We start from the raw sequence: 16,171 nt of genomic DNA, 5'->3' as shown, positions 1-16,171 counted from the left end.
TAACTAGCCTGAGGTGGCACAGTGAGTGGGTGGCAGGATGCACACTTGAACCCAGGTCTGTCTCACTCCAGAACCCAAGACTGGGGCCCATCTCTCCAAAGTGATTCTGATGAATTAATTTGGTTTCTTGGAGTTTTCTTTATTAGCAGTGATTCTTAACCTTTGGGGTTTTATAGAACTGCTTGAGAATCTGTACTATTGCCTAGAAAATGGTATATTTGAAATGATACGCACAATTTAAAATCACATTTCAGAAAATAGAGTCTCTGGCCTGAAAACCCCTATATTTGGGTCTTTACAATTTTTCAATCTTCTGGAATCTTTTGCTGAACTACAACTAAGCCTAGAAGAGGAAGGCATGGCCTGCTTATCAACTAAAATTGTGACACTGTTGTGGGGACAAACTATTAGTTAATGAAAACGAAGAGGGCGGGTAACACTTGTTAGACATTGTGTCTGTCCCTCGTTTCTTCTGGAACCAGACAGCTCCGGACAGGCCCCTAAAGATGTTAATGCTGACACTGAATCATAACCAAAGAATAATTTCTGAGATACAATCTCATGCCCAAATAATTAACTTTCAAGGAATCCAATAATTACTTAGTGAAATATGAAGTAAAACTTTCATGTTCTCCCTACTTAGATAAGGGTAGATTAAGGAAACAAAAGATAATTCTTTGAATATTTAAATAATAGTCCAACATGTTAAAAAGAAAGAATCTGGTGCAAAAAAATATATGAAGATTACAAAATTAACACAATGATTTAAAAATTTCCTTTATCAAAACTCCCATCATTAATGCATATAATTGAGAGTAAGTTGCTTTTCAGTGCAATTTCTCTGATCATCTCTGAACTCTGTGATGCTGATATTAGTTTTATAATTTAGACCATTGTATTTATTTTTTTCCACGATGGTATAAAACAAGAAAAGAAAATGCTTCTGCTTAATTTTAGATAGATAAGTTACATAGTAGATAAGCCTGATATTTTCACTTTTCTATTCTGCTATTTGAGTTTACCAGATAGTACATTCTAAAATGCCATTAAGAAAATGTGCTAAATGAAATCTTAGAGTACATAGAATTATATTCTTTTTAGGGAAAATGGGAATCGGGTAATGGGGACAGTGGGTAAGATGTTAGGCCTTGTCTATGTGGTTTAGATTTCTTACAATTGAATGGCTCAGGTTTAACTCTTTTGCTCTATTTACTGAGATGTGCTTTGAAAGTAAAAATGTGGCATTGTGCTCCCACCAAATACAAATAAATAAATACACTGTCAGTTAATTTTTACATGATAAGCATTTATGTAAAAACTAGGTACATTGTCTTGTGCCTTTTGGAATATTTATAAGATATTTAAGAATTAAAAGCCATACCTCCATGGATGGCTCTCTCAGTCTCTCCTGGTTTGGGGTTTGATCTCTCTTTTAAGACAATATGAGTCTAATTCTCAGAGCAGTAAATTGGGTTTTCACAAAAGTAACGTTCATTCTTTCAGGCTACAACATTTACTGCACTGTGGGGTGGGAGGGGATGCTTGACTCAGTCAATTCTGACATTTCTAAAAGATTTGATGGAGGAAATTGAAACTAATAACTAAATTATTAGCAGCCAATGCACTAACTAGTACCCTGCGGAGTGGCCTCAAAGGGTTGAAAATGTCCAACTCCCCGAGAGGCAATGAGATTGCAGTCAGGGAGAAGAAAGCTCCTTTTTTCAAATACACAAAGGCAGTTGAATATTAACTACAGACCATAATGTCTGTCTTCTGGAAAAGTTACAGGGACTTGAGCTCGCTAGGTGTGCTCCAAGACAGCTTGAAAAATTATCCTGAAATAATTCATCTGGCAGGTATCAGCCCACAAGGACTGTTGTTTAGCCGCAAAGTGTTTTTGTGTTTGTTTTCTTTCACCTTGCTGCATTTCCTCAGAACCTTGCTATCCTGATGCCAACTCTGGGCCAGTCCCATAGGCAGCCCCTGGGAGCTTGTTAGAAATGCAGAGTCTCAGAGGACCCCAGACCTGCTAGGCCAGTATCTGCATTTACCAGGATGCACAGGTGGTTCATCAATGTCTGGAAAGCCCTGCTTTAAAACACCGAAGTGTTGACTGAATACTCGCCATCATTATGACCTTGAAGAGTTCACGGAGCTTCCGAACCTGCCCAGCCTTTCTCTGAAAGCAAATCCCTTCCCTGGGAAAATGGGCCTGTGGTTTGAGAAGAGTATAGGCCAAGAAAGTGTCCTCAGCTCCTTTCAACTGTGATTATCATCCGTCCCTCCCCTGCTTTCTTCCAAACACAGAACAGTCCAATAGAGCCTAATGTGGAACACAATGAGGTGGGATTTGCCAATTTGTGACACCAAAAACTCCAAATGCCACAATTGGTGCTAGTTTCATCATCTCTTAAAACTAGTTCTAGAATGACAAACAAATCAGGTATCAGATGAATTTACAATTTACTACCTTTGGCCCTTTACTCTCTACCCAGAATGGACACTATGGAATGGTCAAATGCATAGAAACTCTGGGAGAGTATTACTAATCAACCTGGATAGAGTACATGCAGGGGAAGGAAGACAAACACACTTAACACACTACTATGTACAAAGCTCTACTTCCTCTTCCTCAAAATAAAGAAGAACCTGGTTTCCATTTAAGGCTATTTCTACCTGGGGACGACCAAAGAGACTGAATGAACTCTTTCCTATAAGCTTCATAAACACTTTCAACTGATTTTTAAATGCCTTGCTCTGAGAATCTAAAAAGACCATATGCTTTCTTTTTTGCTCTGTGAGAAGATAATCACTTGCAGAAAAATTCAGTGAAGTGGCTGATAAAATGCTTTAAAAATGCATTTTAGAGAGGACGGCAATACTAGAGATTTCGAAACCGTAGCCCCACATTCTCCGCCCTACTTACAGCAGCCTCGGGCCTCACACATCCAGGCATCCTCCGTGGCCAACCAACGCACTAGTAAAAGTCAGTCCTGTCCTCCACTGAATTTTATAAAACAGCTCTCTTCTCTGCCTGTTAATAAAGTATCACCTTGGAAGGAAGCCAGAATCTCTTAGGCAGTTTAGACCTTCTGACCAAGGAAAACAGGAAAGGAGAGGTAGCAAAGAAATATAAATGAAAAAAAATAAACTTTGGGGTAAAATTCTCACCTGAATACATTGACTTAGTCTGATTAATTTTTTTATGTATTGTATCAATACCAGTGTTTTAAACTGAACCATGAGTACTGAAGTGACGCCGCATTTTCCACTCCTGGCAACACTAAGAAACCAAATCACCTTTTAATTCATGTTTCTCACTGAAGCCCACGGAATATATGGGGTAATTGAAGCCCTCAAATTGGGTGATATTTCTCAGGGTCTCGAGAGCAGGTTAGAGGTAGGCAAAGAACAGTTTTGCTGGGAAGGTCAAAGAGAGAATTCAGAATCCAAATGAACATCCCATTTGCAATGCCTTTCCCACTGTGTAGGGACTGAGTAATGGAGACAACCAATCCCAGTGTCCAGCACCAAAGAAGACCTAACTCTCGACGTTAGAGACCCACTCTAAACTCCCTTGTTTTTGGTGTCTTCAAGAAAGTCCTTATTCCTATAGTGGCTAGCACGTGGCCAAGTACTCAGGCAAGGCTTATTGAAGGAATGGATTCGAGGAGAAGCGAGAACTGTGTGGACTTCATCCTTGCTGTCTTCATACTTTGAGTGGAGTTCCTTACCTACTCATGGGACTTAGTTGCGTACAACTCTGTCCTGGGTCTGTTTTGGAAAATGCCATTCACTACTGTACATTTGTATGGTGCTGTTGAAAATTTTAAAAATAAAAGCTTTGGGGCCTTGGCAGGTGTGTCTCAGTGGATTGAGCACTGGCCTGTGAACCAAAGGGTCACTGCTTTGATTCCCAGTCAGACACATGCCTGGGTTGCAGGCCAGACTCCCAGTAGGGGGCACATGAGAGACAACCACACATTGAAGTTTCTTTCTTCCCCCCTCCCCCTCTCTAAAAATAAATAAGTAAAATATTTAAAAAATATAAAGCTTTGATCTGGAAAGCTCTAATTCTCATTAACTTTATGATCTTCAGGGGGGGGATGTTTATTCTCTCTGGGTCTTAGTTTCCTTACTTTAAAATCATGATCTCTTACATTTTTTCCCACTCTGCTCTTCTATAAGTCTGGCTCTAGGATTTCCAGCTTGCCTCTAAACAATGGCAGAGATAAGAGACCAAAAATTATAAGAACAGAGAGAGATCACAAATTCTCTGTGAGAAAGTTTTATCTAAAACTCATCTTTTGTGCGTGAAAGCAAATTATAAATTTTCTTTGGTTAAAGCCATATAGGTACTTGTAATAGCCAAGCATATGTCTACTTTTAAATTATAGTAAATACTAGATTTTTGTTACTTTTTATAGCAGCTTTATTGAGATTCAATTCACATAGCATACAATTTACTTATTTTAAGTGTATACAATTCAGTAGTTTCTTGAAATCATAGTCAGAGCAGTACATCCATCACCACTATGTAATTTTATATTATTTGTATCACCCCCCAAAGAAACTGGTACTTATTTTGAACTCCTCCTCCTCCCTGACCCACCCAACACAGCCACTAGTCTACTTCATGTCTCTATGAATTTTCCTGTTCTGGGCATTTCGTATATGTGAAATCATATAATACATGGCCTTTTGTGACTGGCCCTTTTTCACTTAGCAGCATGTTCAAGATGTATTGATGGTGTAGCATGTATCAGTATTTTATTTCTTTTTAGTGCTGAATATGCTTATACCATGTCTTATTTTCCGTCCATCAGTTGATGTATATTTGTCTCATTCCACCTTTTGGCTGTTATGCAAATGCTGCTATCAACATTTGTGTGCAAGTTGGGGCTGACATGTGCTTTCATTTACCTTCAGTGTGTACCTAGAAGGAGAACTGCTGGGTCATATGGTAACTTTAGATTTACCAGACCATTTCTGAGGAATTGTCAGACTGTCTTCCAAAGTGCTACAGCATTTTACATGTCCATCAACAGTATATGGGGGTTCCAATTTTTCCTCATCCTCACCAATGATTAATGTTTTCCGTTTTCTATTATTACTATTCTAGTGGGTATAAAGTGACCTCTTATAGTTTTTATTTGCATATCCTCTATGGCCTATTTTGGAGAAATGCTCTCTCACATACTTTGCTGATTTTGAATTGTGTTGTATTTTTATTAATGTATTCTTTATACATTCTAGATACAAATCCATTGTCAGATATGCAATTTGCAAAATGTTTCTCCCATTTACTTTCTTTTTGTTTTAAAGACTTGAAATCCTAAAGAATAGGTACCTTGATCTCAAGCCAAATAATTGCCTAGTAGACACATACAGAATCTGTCTTTATTCCTAAAATATCTATGACACAGCAGGACCATAGAAAATCATGTACAATAAATGGTTCAGCTATTTCCTGATGAGAGATTTGGCACCAATAAAAAATTCACTGTCTAAGTTAGGAAGAGAAATAAGTAGTCAGAAGATATGTGATAGAAATTGTCCATAGTTTATTATTCACAGATACTTACAGAACACCACTAAGTCTCGGGATTAAATAAGAACAGTTGAAAGTTTGGTTCTCACCTCACTGGGATTGACAGCTATAACAAAAGAACATTTTAGAAAGTTAAAATATGCCATAAGATTTCTCAAAAAATAATTCTTTAGAGATTTTCTTTTATTATTTTCTTCTATGTATGTTCCAAGTATTGAATATTTGGTTTAATAATTTTTGTTCACATGTCATAAATAAAGAAGTGGAATACATACCTATGTACATATGTGTATGTATATATGTTTATTTACATTTACATTCTTCTTTTTAAGGATCTCTCTTCCTAAAATCGATTATATTTATTTAAGTGCCTTTTTTAGTTAATTTGCAAAAGTTTTTAAAGGGCTGTCCCAGGATTAATTCATTCATTGAACAAATAATTGCACTGTTCGTATTCCAAGTTCTGGTCTAGGGGCTGGAGTAAGGTGGTGGATAAAACAGACATCGGTTGTTCCTCCTGAAGCTTACAGGCAATAAACAAGTGAAAAGGCAAATAAATGCAGAATGACAACGTGTTCAAAATTGCTAGGAGGGGAAAGAAGAGGGTGCTAAGAGAGAATACTAGGGAGATCTATTTTAGGCTGAGGGGTCAGGGAAGTAACCTGACACAGAGGGAGGATGGGTGGAGCGAGCCACCAGGGCAGGAAAGCATGCTGGCACACTGAATAGCACGGGCAGAGACTAGGAGGCGGGAAAGAGTTTGCTAAGTCCAGGGAAGGGTAAGAAGGCCAGTGAGCTAGAAAGGTCGTAAATGACGTGGAGAGGGGCAGGAGGCAAAACTAAGAACAGAGCAGGAGCCAGTTCACACAGGAGGCTGTAGGCCACAGTAAGGAGTTTGAATTTTGTTCAGGAAATAGTTGAGTGGTTCTGAGGATTTTAGCAGAGGAAATGACATGATCTGATACTAATTTTAAAAAAGCATGTTGGCTGCTTCGTGAAGATTGATGTGTGGAAGTCAGGTAGAAATAGAACCGAAATGAGCCCTTAGGGGGCATTTGCAGTTGCCTGGGTGAGCCATGATGAGAGCTTGGGCCAAGATGGGGCAGTGGAAGACCAATAAGGTGAACAGATTTGAGATTATTTTGATGTCATGGGTGCGAGTACATTTTCTAGGTTAGAATATTAACCCCTTCTCTTACTAGCTGAATGACCACTGGCAAACTAGCTCTCTATGCCGCCATTTTCCTTGTAGTAAAGTAGAAATAATAATAGGAATCATCTCATAGAGGTATGAAAATTGAATGAGTTAATAATGCCCCATGTGCATCATATACCTGGCACATAGTGAATGCTTCAGTAGGTTTTGTTGTTGGTACTGTTTTTCCTACGTAAATGGACAGCTGTTGGTTATGGTTTGGATGGGGAAGAGGATGAGATGTCAAAGACAACTGCTAGGCTTCTGGTTGGAGGACCAGGTGATTGACACTGCCAGGCCCTGAGGTGGAGGAAACTGGAGAGAAGCAGCCCTTGAGGAGAAGATCAAGAAGTTTGTTTTAGAGCATACTAGTTTGTGATGCACATGAGCTATACAACAGTGAGGTGTTAGGCAGTGGAATCTGGTCCTGGGCTAGAGATTGGGCTTGCATTCAGGATGAAACTGAAATGTACTTGATACATTTACAAAACCGTCAGCACTTGCAATAATTCAACCTTGTGACTGGCCAATGGGACATCAAAACAATTTGGTGACTGATCTTCCTCAAAGAGGTGGAAGATATGGCCAAAAGAGTGTGGAAATTATTATCAGACCATCTTTTGACCTCTCCCATTTCCTGTTTGGGTGTCCACAAACAGTTACAGGTGCTCAAAGAACAGGTCATAGATTCAATGGGATGGAGAGGAGGAGTCATGGGCAACTCCCAGTTTCTGTCTTGAGTAACAGAAAGTTTGTATGGCCAGTACCTGGAATGGAGGAAAAGTGGAAAGAACACAGTTTTCAAAACTTTAGCTTCCTCAACTGGAGATTAGTGTATGAGAGGGGACCCAAAAAATGGAATTTATTTATTTAAAAAATGTATATTTATTCCTACCTGTGTAAATTTCAGTCACGTTCAAAGTGCTCTTCATTTGATGCAATACACTTTTCGAGACATTTTCTCCAACTGCTCAAAACAGATTTTGAAATCGTCAATTTCGATGCCTCTTTGTGCTTCTGCCATTTTTAGTTTCACCTCCTTCACATCGGCAAAATGTTGCCCTTGGAGGAATTTTTTTCATCTGAAGGAAAAAAAAGTTGCTCAGGGCGAGATCATGCGACTAGGGAGGGAGGGTGAGGCACCAGGGTCCTGACGGTTTGAGTCCAGAACTGCTGAACACGCAGCACCGTGTGGGCGGGTGTGCTCGTACACTGGCCATCGTGAAATGGGCAAACGGGATGGAAGAGTCTCCAAAAACACCACTGACCCAAATGCAGCCTCTCAGAACAACGCCCACTGGTACTCTGACACAGATGGATCCCGAGTGAGGGGAAGCCCACCCCCTACAAGGGGCCCACCCTTCAGAAGACAATGCACTATTTTGGGGGGCCGTCTCCCAGTATCTTCTCCATAGGTGAGGACCAGAAAGAATGTACATCACAGGTCTAGCACAGTACCTGACACGTGGGAGATGCTCCATGATGCTTTTCCTGTGTGCTCTGGGCTCTTCTCTCTTTCTTACCCCAGCTGTAGCTCCGCTGCCCTGCCTAGATCTGCTACCAGTTTTAAATGAAAATGTAAAATAAAAACAGTGTGGTGACAGAGTAGGCCAGGACTAAGATGAGGCAAATGAGGCCACTCACCTTAGGCACCGAAAAACTAAGTGATCAAGATAAATACTGTTTTAATGCCATATTTCAAAATATCAGAATCAATGCAAAAACTCCATGATAAAGACAATATTATATTTCTAGTAACGACAGGATGAGTACTGCTGATGTTACCTTTTGCCTCAAGTTCTAGCATCAGTGTGGCACTGTGACAGGTGAAAATGAAGAGAAAATGCTTGCCCTCCTGGGTCCAAAGACTCTCATTCCTTCCGAAGCAGGTGGCTAAGAGCCAGTCAGCAGACTTGTGTACTCCAATGATTTCTAGATGCTAAAGGACGCGTTCTAATGGCTGGTGACATGGGGTGCTTGTGACTTGGGGTTTGAGGCCTCTCCTGGCCCATCCCCCAACCTTCTTCTATCAATTGCAACGTGGGAGTTGGAGCAAGGTTCTCAGGTTCGCCCCACCTCGGTGAACGTGGACCCTCGTGATCCTGTGACTGTTGAGCAAACACCAAGTGAAATAACCCAATGCTCTAGTAACTAAAGGCCGAGGTGTAAAGGTCAGCTTTGTGCTTATCAGCTGCAAGTCTGACTCACGCCCTAGTTGACTCTCTGGGTTGCACTGGCAGTATGGACTGAGAAGATGAGCCTCTCCATTCAGAGCGGGAGCTGTTGTTTGCTCTGCGTGGAGCTGTCAGTACCAACAGGAAAACAGCAGGTCAGGAGTGGGTGGCAGCTGGAGGGAGGTCCCCGTATCAGGAACGCTTCCTTCTGGCTGTGACTTCGAAAGCTCCAGGTACCTGTGGTGCTGTGTGGTGGCTTGTGGCTCTCTGCTCCTTCCTGTGAAAATCAGACAACTTCCAACTGAAACCCTTTGGTAATTTAACATTGTCAGCAGGTGTATAATGAGTAATTAAAGGACAGAGGACAGACTTGTCAGAGCTCATATCTATCATGTAGACACAAACTCTGGAATTCTGTGTCCTCTCACCAAAGCTGGGTATAGGAAGCCAGATTTTAAAAAGTTATATAAAGAATTTTTATTTAAAGAAAAAAGTCTAATTTTTAAAACATTTTACTGCAAATGTAACATACCAATGTCGTGTGCATTTATGAATGGTTTGGGGTGAAACATTAATGAATAGAGAGTCACACGAATTACTCTAAAGCTGCTGCTGAACAGGGTCTGCACATCAATGGCACTTTAAGATTGCAACATTTTGTTTGGTGACCTTCATACCACTTGACTGCACTCACCTTAATCTCGCTCTCAAAAAAAAAAAGCTGAGCCTGCTATAGATTGGACAGTTTTTGGTCTTGTTTTTAAACCCAGTTTTTCATTTACCTACTACTTTATAACTCCTGGTTTAATTTGTACAAAAGGATGAAGTTCATTGTCTAACTCAGAAACCCATGTTCGAGTTTTTAGGAAAAACAAGTGCAAGGGTTTTCATGAATTGAGACTGAAGATCTTACAGGTAAGTCAGGTGGTACACTTTAAAGAATAAAAGTAAAGAATGGTTCACAAAAAGTGTAGACTATGTACACAAATGCACAAAGGGGAAGAAAATGCCATTTTTTGTGAGAAGATATCTTTCAGACTTTGAAACTTATAACTAAACATTCAGAAACAGGATGAACGTTGGGACAAATCAGCTTTTGGGGGGGCTGCCAGTGTGTAAGTACAGGTTCTGCTAGAGATCTCGCTGTCCGCTTACGTACCCATCTGTAGGAATCACTTTTTCAGTCTTTACTTCTCAAAAATTAGTACCAAGACTTTTCAGGCAATGAATAAATATCAAATGATCCTTGAGTTAAGGCATACCCATGGAAGTTTTATTTCTTAAAGAATTAACAAGATTTTCCATTGTATAGGTAAGAATATTAAATAATTCAGCTGTGCTACTGTGTTCGAAGGGGTCTAATTTCCTTCCCTCTTCTTTCCTCCCTCTCTCCTCCTCCCTTTCTTCGCTCCTTCATTCTTATGATGCTCATCTGAGTGCCTGGATTATCTTATTTCCACCTCTATAATTATTCGTTTTACATCAAAGCAGTTCCATTAAGAACCTAAAAGCCAAGTCGTATCTTTTTAAAGCTCCTATTATTCATCCAAATGTAATCTTCTCTTTTCTTCTCCATTAGTACGTAATTACTAAAACTAGCATTCACGTAGAAAGTCTCACCAGTATATGGCCTACTTGAATATCTTAACTCAAAGGAGGCAAATACTGGTGAGACTTTCTACACAAATGCCATATATACACACACATATACACAAATGTATATGTGTGTGTCTCTATCTATATCTCTATATCTATATCTATATCTATCTCCATCTCTATCTCTAGTATTTACCTAAAAGACAAGGCTTCTTTAAACTGGCCACCCTACTTTGAAAAATCTTCATCTGCCCCTCTAAACCCAATACAAATTGTCACTGCATTTGTAGACAATCATTATGCAGAAAAGCGTTAGCCTGACTTACAGTTTTCAGAAGAGAAAGTCAAAAATTCCACTGCCAGTTAGAGCTGTTGGTCTAAACGTTGGCCTGTTAATAAGCAGGGAGAATAACGTAGCTACTTTCCCTTCTGAGCTAAAATACAGCACTGCTCTTTTTTTTCTGTTGCATTTTTTATCATGAGTTTCTTGGTTTGGGGGAATTTCCTGTCAAACAACCCATTTCTGTCCATCAGCCATCCCACCACGTTCCTGGGAACGGTTAGTGTGGCAGTGGTGTGGCATACTGAATTTGAATGTGACCGTGGCCTACCGGGGTTTCCAAAATGGGTCATGCACACATGAACCCTTGGAGGCAGTTGGGAGCAGGTTTAAAGTAAAGAAAATGCATTATCCTGTTCACTGTGCCTCTAATGAAACATGTCTGTAAGTAGCTTGCATTCAAGGGTTTGCAATCATTGTTTCTATTTAGTTTCCTTGTGTCCGTTCTTTGCTTTGCGTGGACCCACTTTGCAGCCCCTGCTTTGTTACCCCTCTGATGGCCGCAGGCCTTCCCAGTCGCTCCCCTCCATCAAATGCAGACTTCTGCCTTGGCCTCCAAACGCAAGCCATTCCTGCTCTCACTTCCTTCTGTTACCTTTGTCCTTGACCTGGTTTTGGCTGGTTTGTTTGCCATTCTCTAAATTCACACCTCCCCAGCCAGTCCCTCTGTGTGGGCTCCTCTGTCATTTATTTTTAACTGATGGCACATTGTCCTTCACTGTCATCCACTAGCTTGCGTTCTCCTTCCTCTCCAGAGCCAGCTACCAGTCTTTTCTTCTCTGCAGGGAGCCTCCTATATTTAAATATTCGATTTCTGTACCCAGAACAACTCTTGACCATTTTAATATACATGTAGTCAGACAACTTGAATTTGTTGTAAACTTTCAAAGGCTAAGATTTCTATTTTCTTTATGTTCATAAAGCATGACAGGTACTTAATGGGGTGTGTCTGAGTTCAGGAATCCAATATCCAGGTTGTGGCCCTGGCAAGAGGTGAGGTAAACTAAACAACTCTATTTTAATGAAACCCCCCAAATAGTAAGACTGCTTCTCTATCTGATGGAGCAAGCCAGGAAAAGCCTTGCTGATGTTTGTAGTTTAGCTTTCTTAATGGATAGCAATTGTCTCTGAAAAATGATTTATATAGTTACGTAAGGTGATCCTTAGTATTATCAACATTGTAAATGGCATTATTTAATCTCACTTGGCAGTATGCCTTTCTCAGCGTTAAGCTATCACAGTTTTTGTAGGGAAGACTTTTCTTTTGCTATCCTAACCACTTTTAAATACACAGTTCTGTGGCATTAAGTACATTCAGGTTGTTGTGCAACTGCCACCACGGTCCATCGCCAGGACTCTTCTTGCAAAACTGAAACTCTGTGCACATGAAACAGAAACTCCACGTTCCCCTCCTGAAACACCCTGAAGACCAACATGCTTTTTTCTGTCTGTATGGTTTGACTAAGTATCCATATAAGTGGAATCACACAGTATTTGTGTTTTTGTGACTGGCTTATGTCACTGAGGATAATATTCAGCACTATTGTTGCCTATGTCAGAATGTCCTTCTTTTTTAAGGCCGAATAATATTCAGCTAATGCAGAATTTTTAAAGAATTTTGCCCTTTAACATTTCATCTAATAAGAGCTTGGTGATGATGAACGCCTTGAATTTGATCTTATCTGAGAAGCACTTTATCTGTCCTTCCATTCTAAATGAAAGTTTTGCTGAAACTAAAGCAGGGGAATGGTGGGGGTGGGGTGGTGCAGGGTGGAGGGGAATGAAGGGGGGGATAGAACAACTGTTATGGCATAATCAATAAAATAAAAATTAAAAAAAGAATTTTGCACCAGCATTTTGAATCCTGACTTGTGTTTATATATGAATATAACAATTATTTCTTATATATAAGCCATTTTCTTAATTATTAGGCTAACCCCTATTTTTGTCGATAATCACTGAAATTAGATTATGATAGTATTTACTTTATTTTCCTTAAATTGTCAAGGTCTGAAGGCATTCACAATTAATAGCAGTTTTATATCTTATTATATGTTATAATAAATATGAATATTTATCAACATTCTATAATTAATAAAATAGTGCATATTGTTATTATACTTATATAGAAAGTGATATATTTTGTATTTCCTTATATCAAGAAAGAAAATATTTTGTTTAAAAATTACTATTTTCACCCCCAAAATACAGGTTGCATTAGTCACTTCTCAGAATTAGACACTTTCTAGGTAGGCATTTACAAAAAGTAAGCATAATTTTTAAATATATAAATAAAACTTTCATTATTAAAATATTTACATTATAAAACAGTTAGAGAGTGGACATTAGAAAAATCATTTATAATTGCATTTCCCAAATAGAACTTAGGACTCTAGTGTCTTTCCCTCCAGTCTTTTTTGCTTACACTTATTTTTATTACATGGTTCTAATCATGGTGTATTAGAAATGCCTTTAATACTCTAAAACAGAAAAGCTGCCCAGTAGAAGTCAGTGTAGTTTATGACCACTTGTTTGATTGAGCTCCAAAGCACCTCCAAAGCACGCTGTGAGCAAAGCGCAGCTCACCAGTGTTTTGACATCAAGGATCTGCTGGTCCACAGGATGGGGGACGACCGGTTGGACAGTGGGCGTTCCCGTGACTGCACCAGAGCTGGTGGAAGCCACGCTGCGACTGGCCATATTTATGGAAAGGGCATCTGTCTGTGGAAAAAAAGATGGAAACAGGGACAAGCAGGGACGACAGATGGAGATGCTGTGGGCATCCAGGCCAAGAGGAGCTCCCTGGCCCTTAGAGAAGATGCCTTCGAATCTGTCCATTAAAGCTCCTTTTCTGATGAGCTTTTGAAAATTGGGGTTCTTTTTCTCATCACTGAAAGTTACCTGACTAATCCACCTTGACTTTGACCTATTTCTGTCCTATTTGGGTTGTCTAAATGATTTACTAGCTTGATACTCTTCAAGCGGATACTACTACTCTTTGGTGAAACTTCACCCAACAAACAAGCAGGTGTAGTTTCCCCTGTGGCTCTGTCACTGGGACCTGTCCTTTGCTGAATTACTTCATTTTGATGACAAATATGTTCACCTTGAAATCTGCAGCAATCTTGCTGGTCAGCGAGAAGCAACTACTTATCTCTATATTTCAGAATCCTATGATGCCATTTAGGTGGCCAGTAAAATATGGATCCTTCCTTCTCCATCCCCTTCCATGTGCAGAGCATGGCACTGACAAATCCTGAGCACAGAAGTGATCAGACCATTCCAGGACACATTCCTTAGGCTTTTTTTTGGTGTGTAGAATTTTAAATTTACATTAAAGGTGACCACCATCATTCATTCCAAAGAAGGTCTTAATGTCACTGATTAGACACAGGATAAAGAGAATCAAAGTAGAAAGAGTAAAAATATCTCTGCGTCACAATGCTTATGTAATTGAAAACTGACATATTGTAATTGAACTTAGATTTAATATGTTAACAGGGCAAGATAAAACAAAACCGGTTCCCTTTCAGATCAGACCTTCCCACTTACTTCAAAGAAGGGCGTGGTGTGAAAAAAGTCTCTAAGTTTACTGCAGGTTCACTTGGACCTGTCTGAGTAGTGGAGATTTTTTTTAGGTTCAGAAGTTGAATTTTTATGACTAAACCTAGTTAATTGTTACAGAATGATGAATTGTATAAAATATTCAATAACACATAAGAAGAGTGGAGGTTGTTTTCTCATGGTAATGTATTATAATTTATAACATGCATTAAGTGCTTCAGATTTTTCCTAATGGAATTTAAAAATAAATATGTAGTTCTTTAGAATTCCACTGATTTCAGTTGAAAAGTTATTGGAAAGGGGGAAGCTATGATTGTTAATTTTATAAGTAAAATAGGTGTTGGTAAAAAGTTCTCATCTACCGTTGTTTTAAAATTACTTGATTCCTTACAAAAACAGAGGCAACATTGCGTAATTGTGTGCCCTGCGAGCACAGGAGACTGGAAAGTTGTAACAAGTACTTTAAAAGAGAAACAGCAGGATCAGCCATTTGCAGCTGGGTGAGAATGTGGTGTATGTTGAACAGTTATTTATTCCTTTTGGGAAAATAAGGGTATAATTAATAATTCGTAATATTGTTACTTGATGCAGTGATTAACCAAAAGATCCAACTGTACCACAATGCTGTTTGATAAGTCAAAGAAGTACCTTCATCAAGACATCAGACTTCTGAAGGCATCAAAGTCTTCGGAAGGGGAGGGAAATGATAGAGGGAAGGAGAGACCGTGACGATGGAGCAGGAGACGTTAACTGTGTGTGTCGTGCTACCTGAAGTATGACTGTTTCTTGAAGACTTTAAAAGTTCATGTGATTCAGGAAACGCTTCTAAATGATAAAATCAAGGGACCCCTCACTAAGACAGTTTAGGACAGTTTATTCTTTCAGCATTCTTCTGTTTGTTAAATGAGGTGACAAAAATCTCTCATCTTCCTTCCCCCAATATTTTTTATTGTAACTATCTGCATGTCTTATCAACTGGTATATTAGCTTCCTGAGGAAAGATGCTGCAGAATATAGGCTTGTAAATAAATATGCCCACTGTCTGGGAACTTAACTTCCCATTGGGTACAATAAAAAAACACCTATGAGGATAACTAAAAAGACAGTATGTGTCAAGCATCCTGGAAATTAATAGAGTTAATCAAAGTGTCTTTGAACTTTTTAAGAAGCAGTTTAAAGAATGGGCTCATCCCTGTTCTTCTCAGGACCCAGCCTAGGGGTGGACACATAGCAAGTATGCAAAACAATAAGTATTTGTTGCTGTTATTGATGTTGCTATAAATAGATGTTTAGAAGCTTCTATGGACAAATACGTTTGGAAAATTCTGAATTAAACACAGAGGAAAAAAGAGACTACTAAGCCTTTAAATATGGGAAAGTACATTGTGAGTTTCCAAGAGGGGGACTGACACGAGATGTTTGATGAGAGAACCCTGTAACATGGAGGAGTAAGTCATAGAGATGGCACGCAGTGTAACGCATTTAAACTGGCAAAAAACAAGAAATGCTTTGCGAGTGACAAAGGTTTAGTATGGCTACATGCAGGCAGGCTCTAGATTTCACTGAAACATACTTCATTTATTTGCTATTGCTGCTATAACAAATCACTGATTTAGTAGCTTAAAACAACACAGATTTATTATCTTGTAGCTCTGGAAATCAGAAGTTTAAAATAGGTCAGCCATGTTTTGTTCCTTCTGGAGATGAGGGGAGAATCTGTTGCCTTGCCTTTTCCTTGTCTGGAAAAGCTT

The 16,171-nt window shown here is 39.3% G+C and overlaps 1 protein-coding gene across 14 annotated transcripts in view; it reads left to right on the top strand.

Annotated features, from left to right (window-relative positions):
• THRB (thyroid hormone receptor beta) overlaps positions 1-16,171 on the top strand; it is a 336,578-nt gene that overhangs the window by 29,765 nt on the left and 290,642 nt on the right. For 3 of the 14 annotated variants that reach the window (XM_053669114.1, XM_037143998.2, XM_053669111.1), the window contains exon 1: positions 8,586-9,075. The exons of 8 other annotated variants lie outside the window; for them this stretch is intronic. The gene's annotated coding sequence lies outside the window, so the exon portion shown is untranslated. Of the gene's footprint in view, positions 1-8,585; positions 9,154-9,276; positions 9,836-16,171 lie in introns of those variants that run through there. 3 more of the 14 variants (XM_037143997.2, XM_053669109.1, XM_053669110.1) reach the window with 3 other exon arrangements.

Source organism: Artibeus jamaicensis, unplaced genomic scaffold, assembly GCF_021234435.1.
Source record: "Artibeus jamaicensis isolate MK-2021 breed Jamaican fruit bat unplaced genomic scaffold, CSHL_Jam_final contig_519, whole genome shotgun sequence".
NCBI lineage: Eukaryota > Metazoa > Chordata > Mammalia > Chiroptera > Phyllostomidae > Artibeus > Artibeus jamaicensis.
The sequence above is the reverse complement of the archived record's forward strand: the minus strand, read 5'-3'. Positions and strand labels throughout refer to the sequence as shown.